This window comes from Tamandua tetradactyla, chromosome 4 (genome assembly GCF_023851605.1).
Source record: "Tamandua tetradactyla isolate mTamTet1 chromosome 4, mTamTet1.pri, whole genome shotgun sequence".
Taxonomy (NCBI): domain Eukaryota; kingdom Metazoa; phylum Chordata; class Mammalia; order Pilosa; family Myrmecophagidae; genus Tamandua; species Tamandua tetradactyla.
Genome location: NC_135330.1, coordinates 163,623,052 through 163,642,362, shown reverse-complemented (window position 1 = coordinate 163,642,362; position 19,311 = coordinate 163,623,052). Strand labels below are relative to the sequence as shown.

Below are 19,311 nucleotides of genomic sequence, written 5' to 3'. Positions count from 1 at the left end.
TTTTAACCTGGGTAAAGTCTTTTGTGTTTAAAAATATTATTTTCTTTATTTTTCTCTCTGTTTGAATTATAAGTTTTTGGAGCTAGTACGTCATGAAACTAATGAGGTACTTGGTTGTTTTCAATTATCGAGTGTATCATTGCATTATAGAGTTAAAGCATCTGGGATGCAGTAACAAAAATTTTTTTAAACATTTTTTAATTTTATTAAATACCAAAAAACACCAAACAAATGCAAACATTCCTATTTTGATCATTCTATTCTACATATAGAATCGGTAATCAGTGACAAAGATTTTGATTCATATGACCATGTCTGTGCATGAGGATGTAAAGGAAGTCAGTATTCATGTCAGATTCAGAAATGGTAGGACATTATTCCCATGGGAAAAGCTCTTGGAAAGCCCTGCCATCTTCTCTTGGCATATTTTTTCAAAGGTTCCACTCTGTGCCATTGTGAAGTGATTTTTTCAGTCCCTAGTGGTTCCTTATAAATTGTCTTTGCTGGGATCTATTATGTAATTTGGTATGACAGAAAAGTTTCTCATTTATTATCCTTCATGACCTGAAAGGATATGTTCTTCAGGACTGACTTCAGTTCTTCTAAGCTTACCTTCTTGTCCAAGAACTGGCTGATCATAACTGTACTGGCTCTTACGTCCTGATGCAAGTCCTCACAGGCCACTATCAGGAAATGCTCTTTTCCTCTACGCCAGGCAGCTTTGAATATGATCAAACCATGATCCATACACCACATTTCTATGAAGGAGCCATTGAAAATAGTGTTCAAATGACTCTGGAATTTTGTCAATCTTCTTTGCTCTCCAGAAATAATAGCCAGAAGTAATAATATCTTAAGGATTTCTGATTATGTCAATAGCCTTGGCTTTGGAATTGAAGAATGACTTGGAGAAGAGTTGAATGGGGAAGTGAGAGGTGTAAAAGCCGTGGGCATTCTTCAGTTGGATGATTCTTTGTTTGTTCTAACCCTTCTGTGTAACCTAGCCACAGTGAGTGATGCCAGGTGAAAACAGATTGAACCAAACTGAGATCTCCTTTGGAGTGAATGAGACTGATGATCTACAGTATCTAACTGGTTCCTGACTTCGGGTAAGAAGTGTAATGATATCTTCATCCCTTACCACAAATCCATCCTGCAAAGACCTCAGGTTAATAATAGTGCTGATAGGAAAAGGAATTCCTTCAATTCACACATAATCAGTATTCATCCAAAATGCTTCCTGCCAAGCTGGGTCTGGTTGTTCCATTGTAAGCAATCTTAGAAGTAGCTGGCTCTGTTTTAATATCATGTACTCTGATATGATCTGATAAGAATGCCACTCCACCTCTGTAGTCTTCCTCCCCAAAACATATCACCCCAGCAAAACCATGAGAAAAACATCAGACAAACCAAAATGCAATTCACTGTTTACTTTTATTTTACAAATATTATGATATACCAATAAATATTTACTATTTACAAATATATATACCCAATATCTGACCTTATTGTTTCCTGCCTCTTATTCTTTTGTCCTTGATTTAATAAAGTACTTTATTTAGATTATTTTAGAAAGGGTATAGGTATAAAAACTTTCTTAGTTATTTTATATCTGGAGAATTGAAAAAAAGACTTTCTTCCCACCCACCACTGCCCTTCACTGTTAATGATAGTTCAGCTGGGTACAGAATTTTTACATAGTGGTTATTTTCCTTTATCATTTAGAAAACATTACTCCATTGTCTTCTGGGATCCATTTTTGTTGGTAAAATTTTGATTTCAGTCTAATTGTTATTAATTGTAGAAGAACTGTCTTTCCTTCATGCTAGCTTTTATGATTCTTTGATAACAAGTGTAATGCTATAATATTTCTAAATGTAGACTCATTTTTATTTAACCTTGTTTAGCATTGTGCTCCTACTGGAAAGTCATATCTTTCATCAGTTCTGGAAAATTTCCAGCCATTATCTTTTTGAATACTTTAGAGAGCATTCTCTACTTCTCTCACTTCTGTTAGGTCTGAATTCAAGAGTCTCAGTCTATCCTATGTGTCTACAATGGCTTTTCATAGTTTTCATCTGTTTATCTCTGTGTTGCATTCTGGTTGAATTCCTCTCCCAATTGGTTTATTTCATCCAGTCTAGAGTTTAATGCAGTTTTTAAGTACATTGACTCTATATTATATATCCAAGATTTCTACCTTTTCTTTTTCATATACTCTTTTGTTTTACACCTGCTTGCTTTAGCTTCTTGATTTCTTGTAATTTTAATGGATAATATTCCTTTTAATCTCCTTGGTCAACTTAATACACTTATTTAAATGTTATTATTAGATAACTCTGTAATTTTGTGTGTGTGAAAAAATTTCTTTCCCAATTGCTGAGGCTCTTGGATGACTTTTGAACACTACTTTTCCCTTGGGAAAATAGTTTAAAGGGTCACTTCAGTGGGATTTCTTCTCCTCTTTCTAAACTTAATACTACAGTCTAGTAGTTATGGAGTTACTTATATCCCTTGTTCTTCAAAAGACCCCTAGCCAATAAATAGGAATTATATTAGTTCCTGGACCACTAATACTGGGGTTAGAGACATTTTAAAATTCAGTTAGGGGAGCTTGGTCCAGGTTCTGGCTGTGGAGAGATATCAACTTTTACCTGCCACTGTAGGTACCAAGTTTTATATAATCATCGTCCCAGGCAGAAATTACATTTTTTTCCCCTGTCGTTCAGGGAGCACTCTGACCCAACATCAGTTTCAAACAGTGAGTTTGACTCCATATAGGGTCAAATTCCTGGCTATCTCCATTCACTTTGAACCAAAGTTCAACACTGCCTGGATTTACTCTAAGCAACGTGAAGTTACATGGAGTTAAGTAATAACGAGCAGTATTCATAATGGACCCACATCTTAATAATAATTTTGATAGCTGTGTTGATTATTTCCCATTCTCAACTCTTCTTTTTCCCCTGTTGGAAAATAAACCAAGTTGGGCTGCTTTGAGAGCTGGCTTCCAGTTAGTTCAACCAATAGGAGTTGTGAGCAGGAAACTGGGGGGCTGGAAAAATGGGAGGCAGAAGTATGGCTTCACTTCCCCTCTCTGTTTCAGGGAAAAATGATAATAGTTGAGTCCATGACCACAGACTTTCCTCCCCACTCCAGCTCTCATTAGGCTTTGAATACTACCTTCTCCCCTCCCCTCTTAAGTCCTTTGATTTTATAAGCGCTGGTCTTTTCTTATATTGTTTCATTTACAAACTTAGCTTTGTTAAAATTCAAAGGAGAAGAAAGTGTTTTATCAGAGCAGTCAAAAGTCCTTTGGGCATTGTTTCCATTGTTCTCATCTCTAGGTCTCACGGTCATGGGATGATCCCACATCCCAGCATCTGTGGAAATCTGGGTGGGTTAGCAGCAATTATCTCTACCCACCAGAGCTCCAGGAACCTAAAATATCTTTTCATTTATTCATTCACTTACTCATTCACATATAGAACACTGTGCAAGGCACTTGGACAGATTTTGTAGAAGACATAAAATATGCAAAACATGGGCCCATGACACCATGTGATAGTATATCTCTCTACCTTGGCATTCTCTTCATTTTAGCCAAAATCTTGATAACATCATGGTGTCCTATGACCTCTTACCTAACACTCCTTACCTTAATGCTTCTCCTTCTTCTTCATCTTTCAATTCTTATTTACCTTTCAAAATTAATTCAAGCAATATTTCCTCCAGGAAGCCGATTTATATGTCCCTGTTCTGTGATTCTCAGAGGACTCAGTAGAGAATATATTAGATACTATGCTAAGCATTTTACATGGGTTGTTTTATTGAAACTTCACAACAACCATTTGAGGATGATACTATTATATCCTTATTTCACAGAACAGAAAACTAAATCTCAGTATGTTTAAGTGGCAGGTTTGAGGTCATGCTGCTTGTCAGTGGTTCATCTGGGATTCCTATCCAGGCTGTGTGACTCAGAAGACCATCAGGCAAAACCCATTCACATTAGCAAAGCCTAATAAATTGTTGTAATTCTTGGGTTTTGTGCCTGTTTCCACAACACAATTATAATCTTCGGGGCATTATCTTACTCATCCATGCTTTGCTGATATGCTGGTTTAAAGCCATTATATACCCCCAGAAAACCATGTCCTTTAATCCTCATTCAATACTGCTGGGTGAGATCTTTCTGATTGTTACCATGGAGATGTGTCTGCACCCATCCAAGGTGGGGTTGCTTACTGGGCCCTTTAAGAAGGAACCATTTTGGAAAAAGCTTTAGAGCCACCAGAACCAACATAGCCCACACAGCCAGAGATCTTTGGAGATCCAGATGGAAAAAGCCTTCATGAAACAAGAAGCTGGTAGAGAAAGCTAACTGCCGTTGCCATGTGCCTTCCCAACTGACAGAGGTGTTCTGGACCCATTAGCCTTTCTTGAATCAAGGTATATACATATATATATATATATATATATATATGTAGAGAGAGAGAGAGAGAGAGAGAGAGAGAAAGCCACAGGAAGATCTGGAAGCTGGAAGTCAAACGAACTGGAAGAGAAAGAAGACATCACTCTGTGCATTGCCATTGCCAGCAGCCAGTTGTAGAATGCCACAGTCTTCTAGGAGAAGGCATTTCCTTGATGATGCTTGATTTTGTTTTTCCTAATCTTAAAACCATGAACTAATAAATTCCCGGGGTTTAGGCCAACCCATTTTGTGGCATTTGTGATCACAGTGGGGAAACTAGACAATTACACAGATAAAAAGTGAATCCCAAGATCAGCCTTGAGTAGACCTAGTCGTCTATGGAAATATGCAGTCATGTAAAATATAAAAGATCAAAACAACAAATGCACATAATGTGATTATTTTCAAACAAATCTGAAAACTCAAAATTTCTCAGCTGAATGGTGTCAGGTAAGAGAAATCATAATGAAACATCAAGTGCAAGAAATCCCAATTGATTCAGATTCAGTAGTACACGGTTTCTGGGAAATGCGCTGACAAATACAGAACGTTAAATAAGATATTCTAAATGAGTATTTGAAATACATCAGCATAGGCATCTAAATTCCTTAATTACTATGTTCAAAGGAACAAATATTAAAATTCCCTGACTGCTTCCCAAATATTTTCTTTGGGGAATAAGTATTTTCAAGTTTGCTTTTATTCTGTAGGGAATTTTTATTAAATCCATCCAGCCACTTTAATAATGCAAAGGAAGGAAATATACCTTTTTTAATACAAAAAAGAAAAATTACAGTTGATCCCACATTCCTCGAATGGAAATGATGTCTGTCATTTTGTCTCTATGTGTGAAACTTTTGGTGATGTATATTTTACATGTAACTTTCTACAGATAAGATTCTGGAAGACTGCTTCCCTCAGGAAGCACCTGGGTGATGATTGACCAAAAGAACCTGAGAAAGAGAGCAAAGGTGTAACATAAGTTCATTCATTCATTCAGACCCATAGAACTTAAATTGTTGAGCAGATGATAATAATCTTGGCCATCCATCTTGCCATTTCCAGAGACTTGGTGGGAAATCTAAAATGGGTCTTGGGCTTTGACCCTGGGAGATCTTCAGGGTCATTTCTGATTATTGAATGGAATTAACCTACTTCAGAGGGCTTCTAAGGAAAATGGTACCCAGCATGAAAGCCATAGGCTTGGTAGAGAATCCTGCTGCACAGAAGAATTACCTGAGGAGCTTTTTAAAAAGCCAGATCCCTGCAAATCTGGTTCAATGGCCATCAATAATCTCTGTTAAGGGGTTGAGTAACTTAGTCTGACATTTATGCTCTCAGCCCAAGGTTTCAGACAGAAAATAAACCAGAGTTTGTTGCTTTACAAGCACATGGGTGAGGACAGGAGCATCTGTGCACCCCAGAAGACCAGGTGGGACAGGCATGCTCATCCTACTTCACGTTGCTGGAGAGATGCAGAATCTGGCAGATGCAGAAGAACCACCTAAAAGATGGTAAATATTGATCCCATCTTCCCTGGGTCATTACCTTGGGACTTCAAATTTGGAAGAAGTGCATAGGAAATGAAATCACCGAACTTGGAGTCCCCTAAAGTGTTTTGTCTTTCTTATTAGACATTAACATTTGTCATTCGGCCCTCCTTTGGATTTCCATGCCACTTGAGACTTACTTTCTTAAGTTACTTATGATCCCTATCTTACTTTGCTCTCTATTCTAGTCACATGTGTGTTTTCTTTGGGAATGTAAATTCCTGGAGGGCAGGAAGTAATTTATGTACTCTGTGCCCACTTAATTTAATGTCTTTTATATAATAAGTCTCCTATAAATATCTGTTAAATTGGTTTGAGATTGTGTCTGCTTGGTATATAATTTCCTTTAGAATATCAACATTTTTTTTTCTAATGATCATGAAGTACATAGATGTAAATTCAACTTCCCTTTTAGATAGTTAAGTAAATTGATTTTACTTTACCTTCACCACAAACAATATTGTTATTTAAAATGTTACTTTATTATTATATAAAGTAATAAAAGTTATTTGTTTCAACATTTTATATGATACTCTTTGTGGTAGTTTGAATTATGTACCCCAGGAAAAAGTATGTTCTTAATCCATTCCTATGGGTGTGAGCCCATCGTAGACAGGACCTTTGGAAGATGTTATTTTTAGTTAAGGTGTGGTCCAACTGAATGAGGTCGGGCCTTAATCCTTTCACTGGAGGCTTTAGGAAGACAAAGCCACTTGGCATAGTCTTCTGGGGATAAAAGCATTGCCTTGCTGACACTTCGATTTTTCTTCTCCTACTTCAAAACTATGACCCAATAAGTTACTATTGTAGAAGATCCAAGTTTTCCTCTGGGATAATTCCTCTTCAGCTTGAAGGACTTTCTTTAGCATATCTTATAGCTCAGGCCTGCTAATAAAGTTCTCTCACATTTATTTTCTTTATCTGAAAATGTTTTCATTTCACCTTCATTTCTGAAGATACTTCATTGAATACAGAATTCTGATTTGACCGTTTGGGTTTTTTTCCAGCACTATGAAGCTATTGTTCCACCTTCCAACCTCTATACTTTCAACTCATTTGAATCTTTGTTTCATGTAGGTAATGGGTCATTTCTCTTTGGCTGTTTTAAAGATTTTCTGTATCTTTCATTTTCAGCAATTTGATTATGATATGTCTAGGCATGATTTTATTTGTATTTATCATGTTTGGAGTTTACTGAATTTCTTGAATCTGTAAATTTATGGTTTTCAAATTTTGAAAGACTTTCCTTACTATTCCTTCAAATACTGTCACTAACCCGTTTCCTCTCTCTCCTCTTCTCTGAGACTCCAAGTCCCCTTATGGTGCTCTTCATGCTGGTCCATAAGTCTCTGAGATTCTGTTAATTACAAAAATCTTTTTGGGATATTTATTGATCTTCATTCAGGTTCACTGATTTTTTTCCTCTTTTGTCTCCATGGTAAGCCCATCCAGTGAAATGCTTATTTCAAATTTTATAGATTTTAGTTCTAAAATATCCCCACCTGGTTATTTTTTATATTTTCTATTTATCTACTGAGATGATCTATATCCTCATGCACTTTAAGTGTATTTCCCTTTACCTCATTGGGCATAGTTATAACATTTTATGGTATTTGTGATTGCAGCCAGGAAACCAAGACATTGGCTTTATTTGTTATCAACAAAATATTAAGTTTGCTAGAATGTTTTCATTCATTCATTAAACTAGTATTTATGAAGTACAATGTTCTCTTCATGTAAGAGATGATCCTGCCTCTAAAAGCTTTGCAATCTAGTATGGGATATCAGATGTATTCCTGCAACCAAATCCAGGTTAGAAGACAGTAAGTACCAGGAAAGAGGTGAGAAGGGTAACGTTCAACTTGGAGAATGAAAAATAGTTAGATAGAGTGGCACTTGAACTGAATCTTAAATGATGGGAAGTATATTCTCAGTATAATAAAATTCAGTACACATATGAACAAAAGTTCATGTTACGGTCACATGAAGAATAAATGATAGTCACACCAGAGTTCGAACATGGAGGCAAATGAAGACTATGTCATACTTATGTCTCTGGTGGTTTTAAAAATATGTCCACAAATTCTTTGGTATTCCTCCCTTCAAAAGATGGAGTCTCGTTCCCTTTTCCTTTAGCATGAACTATCCCTAGTGACTTGCTTCTAACAGAATGTGACATTGTTTGATTTCTGAGACGAGATTATAAAAGACATTGAGGCTTTCTCTTTGCTCTTTCTCTTGGATTGCTTGTTCTGAGACACTAGCTGCCATGATATGAAGATACTAAAGAGCCCTATGGAGAAGCCCACGTGGTGAGTTTCTGAGGCCTCTTGTCAAAAGCCATGTGAGTGCGCCATCTTTGAAGTGATCCTTCAGTCCCAGCCAAGCCTTCAGATGGCTGCAGCCCCAGCTTTCTTGATGAAACCTCATGAGAAAACCTGAGTCAGAACCAGTCAGCTCAGCCACACCTGGTTTCCTGACTCCCGGAAACTGTATGAGATAATAAATGTTTGTTTGTATTAAACCACTAAATTTGGGTGTAATCTGCTATACAGCAATAGGTAACTAATGCAGTTCCCTTATTCTGATTTAATAAATTTGTGAAAGAAGAGGTTACATTTATGATTGCTATAATAATAAATACTATATAAAATATATCATAATGTCTAACTATTTTATAGTCATTTGGTTCTGCTTCTGATACGATGGTATAAGCTCTCAATAGACCACGTTTCCCTAGAAATGATTATAAACTCTGGACAAAATTTGAAAAACAGTAATCATATGATTCTGAAGAATTTACAAAAACAGAAAGACTATATGGGAGAGCCAGAACTTGGAGAAGTGGCCAGAAGGGGTAACTTGTTCCGCATTTTTGAGTCTTTGCCTTCCAAGTGTGTTAATGAGATAAAATGGCACGGAATGGATGGCTTAAATTTCTATGGAATCTCAGCGTTTTTCTGGCCAGAGGAATGAAGGGAAAGAAATTAGGCAAACAGTTTGCTGCTGAAGAATGAGGAAGAAATTTTGGAAGGGAAAAAATCACAGAAAGGGATACCTTGATTTTGTGTATTAATCCTGTACAAGACTCAGCAAATCTCTCAAGCTTTCATGTAAAATCAAACTCAAAGCAGCACAGTAGAGGCTTATAAAATTGAATTGAGAATTGAATTACTGCATCCAGAAGACTAGATGGAACTTAAAGTTTTACTCTAACCAGATTAATGTATTTTTAGAACAAAAATATCAACATTCTTTAGAGCAGTAAAATGGAACTCAGAATCTAGACAATATAGCATTCCCAATATCTAAGATAAAATCCAAAATTACTTGACATACAAAGAACATAACCCATTCTCAAGGGAAAAGAAAATCAGGAGATGCCAAACCCAAGGTGACTCAGGTGTTAGAATTATCAGTCAGAAAGTGTACATCAAATGTAACTTTGCCCAATGAGGTAGAGGGAAATACACTTGAAATGCATGAGGATATAGATAATCTCAATAGATAAATAGAAAATATAAAAGATAACCAGGTAGACATTTTAGAACTAAAATCTATGAAATTTGAAATAAGCATTTCACTAGATGGGCTTACCATGGAGACAAAAGAGGAAAAAATTCAGTGAACCTGAATGAAGATCAATAAACATAATCCCAAAAAGATTTTGTAATTAACAGAATCTCAGAGACTTGTGGACCAGCATGAAGAGCACCATAAGGGGAACTGGAGTCCCAGAGAAGAGGAGAGAGAGGAAACGGATTAGTGACAGTATTTGAAGGAATAGTAAGGAAAGTCTTTCAAAATTTGAAAGCCATAAATTTACAGATTCAAGAAGCTTAGTAAACTCTAAACATGATAAACACAAATAAAATCATGCCTAGACATATCATAATCAAATTGCTGAAAATGAAAGATACAGAAAATCTTTAAAGCACCCAAAGAGAAATGACATATTACTTACAAGAAACAAAGATTCAAATGAATTGAAAGTATGGAGGCTGGATGGTAGGGCAATAACGTTATAGTGCTGAAAAAAAACCAGTCAAATCAGAATTCTGTATTCAATAAAGTATCTTCAGAAATGAAGATGAAATGAAAACATTTTCAGATAAAGGAAATGTAAAAGAATGTGGTATTAGCAGACCTGAGCTATAAGATATGCTAAAGAAAGTTCTTCAAGCTGAAGGGGAATTATTCCAGAGGAAAACCTGGATCTTCAGGAATGAATGGAATTGTAATTCCATTATTATTGGAAATAGTAAATATCTGGGTAAATAGAAAAGACTATTTTTTTTCTCTTAAGTTTTAAAAAGTATATATGACTGTTTAAGGCAGAACTTATAATAAGGTCCTGTGTGGTACTTAATATCTCTAGATGTAAGATATATGTTATCTACAGCATTAAGGTTTGGGGTATGTGATTGTCTGGAGCTGTATATACCCCAGAAACAAGTTCTTAAACTTTATTCATTCCTGTGGGTGTGAACCCATTGTAAGTAGGATCTTTCGATGAGGTAATGTCAGTTAAGATGTGACCCCTGGATGGATTTTAATCCTGTTACTGGAGTCCTTCCTAAGCAGAATGAATTAACACAAAGAAAGAAAGCCACGGGAAGTGAGAAGCCATGGTTCAATAGAACCAGGAGGAGAAAGGAGATGCCAGTAGAGGCCTCCTGTGCATTGTTATGTGTCAGAGGAGCCCAAATCCAAGGATCATCAGTGGCAGCCAGTCCCAGAATCCCGGTCTCTGGGTAGAGAGCATTGCTGTGATGACATCTTGGTTTGGACTTTTTCCCAGACTCAAAACTGTGAGCTAATAACGTCCCATTGTTTTAGCTAACCCATTGCATGGCATTTGCTTGAGCAGCCAAGAAAACTAAAACAGGTGAAAAGATAAAAGGACCTATATAGTGACAAGGTATCTACATTTTTCTGTGAAGTTGTGTCACAGATTGTGAAAAGATAATGACATGTTGTACAGAGAGGTGTATAAGACAATAGATAATCTATCTATTGTTTAGATGCCTCTAAAAAGTCAACAGATAATTTAGAAGGAAATACCGAAGTAAAAAAATAATCTGAAGAAGTCAATAGAGTGGAATCAAGATAAAAACAAACTGAGAGGATAAACAACCAAATAATAAAATTGTAGATCTAAAATATTCAACCATTATCTATAATTACAATTAATGTTCTAATCATTGGAATTAAAAGGCAGAGATTATCAGTACAGATAAAAACAGAAAACCCAACAACTAAAAGCAGTCTACAAGATCTTTACCTTAAATGTAAAGACACAGATAAGCTGAAGTAAAATGGATGAAAAAGGATATGGAAATAGTAAACATAAAAAGTCTGGAGCGGCTTTGCTAATATCAGATTAAAAAGACTTCAAGGTAAAGATATAATCAGAAATAAGCAAGGGCATTTCATAATAACAAAAGAGACAATTCATTAAGAAGGCAAAATAGGGCGGGCCGCGGTGGCTCAGCGGGCAAGAGTGCTTGCCTGCCATGCCGGAGGACCCCGGTTCGACTCCCGGCCCCAGTCCATGTAAAAAACAAACAAACAAACAAAAAATAATAAAATAAAAATGTTTAAAAAAAAAAAAAGAAGGCAAAATAAATTATAGATATTTATATGTCTAATAACATAGAATCAATGTACATGAAGCAAAATTTGACAGATTAGAGGGAGAAATAGGTAGTTACACAAACATAGCAGGAGACTGTAGCACCCACTTTCAACAATTATAACAAGAAATAAAGTGAGTAAATACATATAAGATTTGAAAACCACCTTGATCTTATTGATAGTTATAGAGCAGGACTCCTAATAGCTGCAGGTTACCCATTCTTTTCAGTGGTCATCAAGATAGACCATATTCTGGGCCACAGAACAATATTAAATAAATTTAAAAGAATTGCAAACATACAGAATATGTTCTGACTTCAACAGAATTGAATTAGAATTAACAATAATGATATAGAGATCTCCATATATTTGAAATTAAACAACACCCACTTAGATAATTCAAAGAAGAAATCACCAAAAGTTAGAAATACTTTGAACTGAATTATAATAAAAATGCAATATATCAAAATTTGCAGGAAGCAGCTAAAGCAGTTTTTAGAGGGAAACTTAGAGCCTTAAATAAATATATTTGAAAAAAAGGAAAGATCTAAAATTCCACCTAAAAATCTAGAAAAAGAAGGGCAAAGTAAACCCAAATGAAGTAGAAGAGAAGAAATAGTTAAGGATGAAAATCTATGAGAGAGAAAAACACTGCTCAAGATGGTGAGTGCAAAGCTTCAAGGTTCCATCCCCCTAAAAAGCTTTGAATAACCAGCAAGAACTGGCAGAAACTTCTTTCTGAAAGCTCCAGAAAACAGTTAAGCGATTGTGTAACAGAGTGAGATCTGAATCAAGAAAAAAGACCCCGTAAAAGTGGTAAGATTTCCTGTCACCCTGGCTGGCTCCTCCTCCATCCCCTCACCAGCTCTGCAGAGTGAGCCGTCTCCCAGGGTGGAGCCCTGGTCCCAGTTGAGAGAGAAGAGAGCAACCCTCCTGCATATACTACGCACATGTATTTCTGGCCCAATCTGTCACTGGCAGCCAGTTTTCAGGAAGAAAGCATCACTTTGATTTGGACATTTTCCCTGTCTCACCTCTATGAGCAAATAAATTCCCATCGTTTAAGCCAAACTATTTCCTGTTATTTGCCTAAGAAGTCGAGGAAACTAAAACAGAGATGAGAGAAAAGAATCATGAGAATATTCAAAAAAATAATAGCTGCAAAATTCCCAAATTTAATGAAAGACGTGAATATACACATCCAAGATGCTCAGTGAACCCCAGATAGGATAAACCTGAATAAACCCACAAAGCACCATGTTTTAATCAAATTGTAGAATGCCAATAATAAAGAGAGAATTCTGTTAGCTGCAAGAGACAAGCAAAGAGTCACATAGAAGGGAGCTTCCATAAAATTAAGTGCTGATTTCTCATTAGGAACCATGAGGACAATAAGGTAGTAGAATGATTTATTTTAAAGTGATGAAAGTACAAATATACCAACCAAGAATTCTATATACAATTCTATATCTGGCAAAATGGTTTTTCAAAAAATGAGGGCAGAATTAAAATGTTCTCAGATCAACAAAAGCTGAGGGACTTTGCCGCTACTAGGCGAGCCCTACAAGAAATGAGAAAGAGAGATCTACAGGTTGAACAAAAAGGACCCCAGACAATTGATTGAAGCCACATGAAGAAATAAAGATCTCCAGTAAAGATAAAGACCTGGGTCAATTTAAATAACAATTCAATTTATTTTTTATTTCTAACTCCATTTTTCATTGCCTATGGGATCTAAAAGGCAAAAGCATAAAATGTCATGACAAATCAATGGTTTGGACTCATAATGCATAAATATGTAATATGTGACAAGAACTACATAAAGATGGGGGAACAGTGGAGAATAGAGATGTAGTTTATGTATGCTATTGAAGCTAAGTTGTTATCAGAGCAAGCAAGTTTGTTATAGATTTAAGATGTCAAATATAAGCCCCATGGTAAATACAAAGAAAATATCAAAGAATATGCAAACTTGTAGGCTAAGAGAGTTCAAATAGAGTCAAGAGGCTGTTCTGGAGGCTGCTCTTATGTGAGCTTCAGATAGACTTCGCTATTTACCATGGTTTGCCAAACGCCAACCAAAACCAGTCCTTTTAACCCTAAAAACACCCAAGGCTCTATCTGAGATTCTACAAAAGTTTCACTCACTAAGATTACTTTCCAGAAACCTACAACCTTCAGATGGGTTCCTAGACAAGAAACCCAAAGGAACCAGTCTCTCCAAGAACATCAACTTGTTCCATCCCCCATCCCATATTAATTGACACCCTTTTCAACATAAGGTTGGAATAGGTATAGCCCAAATATTCCTAAAGATTGAGAGAAAGATCAAAGGAGAAGGAGGAGTTATAACAGAGAAGTTAGGATTTAACAAATAACTATGACTGCTGAATCATTACATTGATATTTTGTTTAGTCTCCAGTGTCTTGGAGCAGTTAGAAAGAAAGACCTGAAATTGTGGAACTGTAACCCATACCAAACTCTGAAATATATTCTACAACTACTTGTTACAATGTACTTTGAAATGTATCGGTTTTTTTGTATACATGGTATATTTCACAATAGAAAATCTTAACAAAAATTGGCATAGGAAGAAAGAGATGAACAGTGCTCTATCAAATAAATAGCATTTTTGAAATAAAAAATATTCATTATCTTAAATGCAAAATAATGTGTAGGTGCAATTAGTTTTATTGGTGAATTCTATCAAATATTCAGGGAAGAAGTAGCATACATCTTATACAAAGTTTCACAAAAATTAGAAAAGGAGGAAATATTACCTAATTCACTTTATGGAGCCATAAAGAAAGAAAAAGAAAAGAAAAAATGCTTCTATTTGAAGATGGTATAGTTGTTTATGCAGAAAATCCCAAGAACATATAAACATGTGCTAGAACTAAGAAGTAAATTTAGCAAGATTACAGGATGCAAGGTTAATAAACACACATCAATTTTATTTTTAAATTTCAGTAGCATACAATTGAATAATACAATAAAACAATTCCATTTATGATATAAAATGCTCGGAAATACATATAACTGCTAATGTCCAAGACCTTTACACTAGCTCAAAGTGGAAACAACCTCAATGACCACTAATGAGTGATTAAATAAAATAGACCATACAAGGGAATATTGATTGGCAATAAAAAAAAGAACCATCTACTAATACCCAGAACAACTTGAATGAATATCAGAACCATTGTGCTGAAGTAAAGGAGCCAGGCACATAAGAGTATACTCTGTATCATTCCATTTATATAATTTTTTAGAAAATGCAAACTAATCCATAGTAACCGAAAGTAGGTTAAGTGGTTGTTTAGGGATAGGCGGAAGAGGACGCACCCAATGCAAAGGGACATAAAGAAACTTTCTGAGTAATGGCAATGCTCAGTGTCCTGACTGCAGTTATGGTTTCATGGGTGTATAAATCTGTTAAAGCCCTTCATGTGCCTACCTCAGATAAGTGCAGTTTGTTGTATGAAAATGATCCCTCAATAAAAATGATTAGAAATTTCAGCCCTCTCCCATCCATCCTCTCGGGGAATAAGTAGGCCAACTAAAAGGACAGTGGGACTCCAAAATGAATCGAATTAATGGAGTGATAGGTGTTTTGGATCAGCCTAACAGAAGGAATAGTGAAAATTGAAAAATGTTTCATAATGAGGGTTTAAATGAGTAGCTTGAGCAATGTGATGAAACAAAGGGTTTCCACATTTTAATTAGATTCTCATTTCTTAGGGTTAGAAGCTTCCTGAACTGGGGACACCCAAAGAGAGCTTGCTGCTGAAGTCTCCTCTCTGGTGCTGGGAGAGGATCCTTGTTATCAGTTTGTTTTATCAGGGAGAAGATTATGTCAGATGCTCCTGATAATTATTCTCCCCTCCCACGGCTCAGGCTGAAGGTTGCGTGTGGAGCACTCCCCTGTCACCTCTGTCTCAGCTGGGACCAAGCCTCCCCATCCCTTCCGGAGAAAGCCTGGAGGCTCAGTACTAACATTTCACTCCAAATTCTTGAGGGTGTGGTTTACTCTCTCTGTCTTTTGAGTGTTGACTCCACCCCAGAGACATCTTTAGACCCACTGCAAAAGGGTGTTGCCTTAAATGTCTTTGAACATCCAGAACAGTTGCTTTCACTTTCCCACTTTAGAAGAGTAAATGCTTATAAAGTCGAAAAATGTAGGAAAGTGGAAGTAAGGGAAAGCATTTCTTACTGATCCCAACATTCACATGTAGTGCAAAGACTACCAACTTGGTGTTTTCCCCTCTTTTTTTCTATTTAAGGCTTTTCTTTTTAAACAATCAGCATGATACTACATAACACGGCTTGATGTGTTGCTTATTCCTTTGCCATTACCCATGACCACTTTTCCATGTTATTACACAGTCTTCATAAATATTATCTTCAATGACTGCATGAGATTCCATGGTGTCAAGAGCCCCTTGTTCACCATGGCCCTATTAGCAGAGAGTTTCAAACACTGTTACATGTTGATTTTCACTCAAGATAAAAGGATGAGGTCTGATGTTTTGGAAATATCCCTGCAGCTGGAGAGGTCTCAGACTTTGGTCTAAGCTGAGTTATTAGCTGGTGACCTTGAGTGCATCATTACTTTATGTAGCCTTTTCGTTGCTCTTCCATTTAGCCCTTTAAGATTTCCTCCACTTATAAGAGTCTGTGATACTACAATTAAATGCCTGACTTTGGCCATCCAGGCTCCTTAACAACCCATTCATTACATGTTTCTTGAAAAATAGTAGGTGCTCAATAAGTTATTTTATTTTATATTAATTTGAACTAAATCTGCACGAATTGAGATTTCTGAAATAGGCCTCCTCGGGAGGGAAAATAATTTAATTCTTTGATTTATAGAAATAAGTGTTTTAAAAGACCTGACATGTTCTGCACATTTGCTCAGAATAAACCTAATTCATTTCATGTCCCACTATTTCAAATGGCAAAAATCAACATACGTCTCAATTTCAACAGTGATGCAGAAACCAGGCAAAGTGAAAGGCCAGGTGAACAACGACATGGGCAAAAATATACACCTTATTAACATCTGCAATTAAAATGAATCTTCGGGCTTGGAAAGGCTCCTATGAATTACTAGAGATCACTGGATTCATTCCATCCTTAACAGCATTACATTTGCAAGATTGTACATCTCCAAAAATAAAAGGAGAGACTCCTGCCTGGCTGTCTGGAGCCTGATAAACAACTCCATTAATTAAAAGGTACAAGCCATTAGCATTTGTTGCCACTATTACTCTGTACTTCTCTTTAATGTAACTTACATTTACATTTGCTTCATCACGCCACGTTAAACTCTCTGCTTCATCTCATTTTTTGTTTTCTCAACCAGCACCATCTATTTTATATTTATTGGATTATATTATTATATTATTTATTTCCATATGAGAAAAATCCAACTTTAATAATTTACTCACTACTGAAGAAATGTAAGATGCAGTATAAAAATGCTTCAAAGGCAAGAATCTTAATGCTTAGAAATAAAAAATCAAAACATGCAAATGATTGTTTAACCAATACTTCACATGATACTGTGTAGATACCTAGTGATGAGAAACTTCACCTAGAGTATCACCTCATGGCTAGAACAACAGCAAAAAGATAAAAAATAATAATAATAACAGAAACAAAAAGATGACATGTCCTCCATAGTCCTTTACAGAAAAAAAGAGAGAAAGGGAGAGAAAGAGAGAAGTGATGGGCACCAATTAAAGGAAAAAATACATTTTCTTCCAATTTTAAGTAAAACATTTTGGCAAAATGTTTCCCTAAAATGGAGTTGCTTACTATAAAAATATAATAACTGGACTTTCTTTCATCTTCAGCTTATTTTTCATAAAATATAACAGCTTTAGAAAATGAGATCATTAAATTACTATGAAAGTCTATACACTTTCTTTCAATCCTAGAAAAAAATTTCAAGCTAGCAGAATCTTAAATAACTACCAATTCATACTTAGTATACGTTCACTAAACTTTTTGCAAGATACTTGTTAGCTTTGCAAACTGAGTTCTAATTTATAAAGAAAATTACATTTGTGTTGGTTTGAACAATAAGAAAGAATGTCTATTTTACGATATATTAAAAAAATCAAATATTACTCTCCCATGAACTTGGAAATGTCTATTTGCTAGAAGAGTGTGTTGCATAATGCCTCTCCAATTCCTGAATGTACCTTAGGATAGGAATTCATTCATTCAGGAGTGCTATTGATCAACCAGAAAGCAAAGAAACCCATTCATTTAGTTCATTCAATATACTTATTGAGTGCTTCCATAAGCCAGGCGTGCAGGAGGAAAATGATTATAGATTCTTAGATCATAATCAGATGCTTCTGAAAAGTCACTATTTAGCCTTCCTGGACATACCTCCACCGAATTTTAATTCTCAAGAATATTTCCAGCAATTGCTTTCATACACGTAACTTTTCTCTTCATATATAGTATCAACAATTGTTTATAAAAAGCTTCATGTATACAAAAAACTATGGAAGATTCATAGATAAATAGGATAAAGTCCCTTCCAAAGAGCTTACTACCTCGTAGGCAAGGGAGAGTGTACGCTAATAATAATAGTAACAGAGTGTAGAAAATGATAAGTATGTAAGAAGGCCTGCCAAAACTCAGAAGAGGAAGAAATTACTTCTGCTTGGGGGCTTGATTGTAATTACATGTTAGATTTTCTTTCTTGTCTGCTGTAGTGTAAGCTCTGTGAAATCAGAGCATGCGTCTTTCTTAATTGAATCCTTAAGGTTGAATGCATGCCTCATATATACTAGGTGCTCAAGATTATTTTTTGAATGATTTGGCATTTGACTATGTCCTAAAAAATCAGGACTTGATTCAAGGACAAGGAAAGAGGTAGGGAGGGAACATTCCTAATGAGAAAGTGTGAATTGGAGAGGAAGCACAACCGCATAAACAGCCTTACATTTTCAGGTTGAATTAAGGTAATTAATAGTAAGCGCTACAATAGATGCATCCCTACATCCCAAAAGCTTAACACAATAAAGTTTTATGCATTATACCTGGCAGGTAAAGTTCTGTGTGGTTAGGCAGCCCTCCTCCATTTTGTAGCTATACAATTTAGAAAATACAGCCTCCCAGGTCTCCACAGCAGGGGAAGAGAGAGATGGAGGAGTCACCCTGGACATTAGCTGCTTTGACCTTTGCAGCTAAATTGGTCAGAACCAATCACACGGCCCAATCCAACTGCAAGGAGGGCTGGAGAATGTAGAGAAGAACGTGGAATGTCTGATGAGCACTGTCTCACCCTGCCACCAGGTGTCTATGTTTCTTTGCACATCACTTATTTATTTGCATATCACCGATGTATACATTATTGTTTTTGTTTCCTCAGTACTAAAGCAAATACCATGCAATGGGTAGGCTTAAACCGTGGGAATTTATTGGCTTATGATTTTGAGACTAGGAGAAGTCCAAATCAAGGCCTCATCAAGGTGATGCTTTCTTCACTCTGGGGCTGACTGCCAGTGATCTTGGGTCCTTGGCTCCTCTGTCACATGTCCATGGTAGCCTGGCCAGGCCTCTTCCTTCCCATCAGCTTCTGGTTGCTGCCTCTTGGCTCTCTCTCTGTTACCTTCCCTAAAAAGACC

At 36.1% G+C, this 19,311-nt stretch overlaps 1 pseudogene; it reads right to left on the bottom strand.

The window, feature by feature from the left end:
- Positions 1 to 374: 374 nt before the first annotated feature.
- LOC143679495 (sulfotransferase 2A1 pseudogene) lies at positions 375 to 1,228 on the bottom strand (annotated as a pseudogene).
- Between the last annotated feature and the right edge of the window lie 18,083 nt (positions 1,229 to 19,311).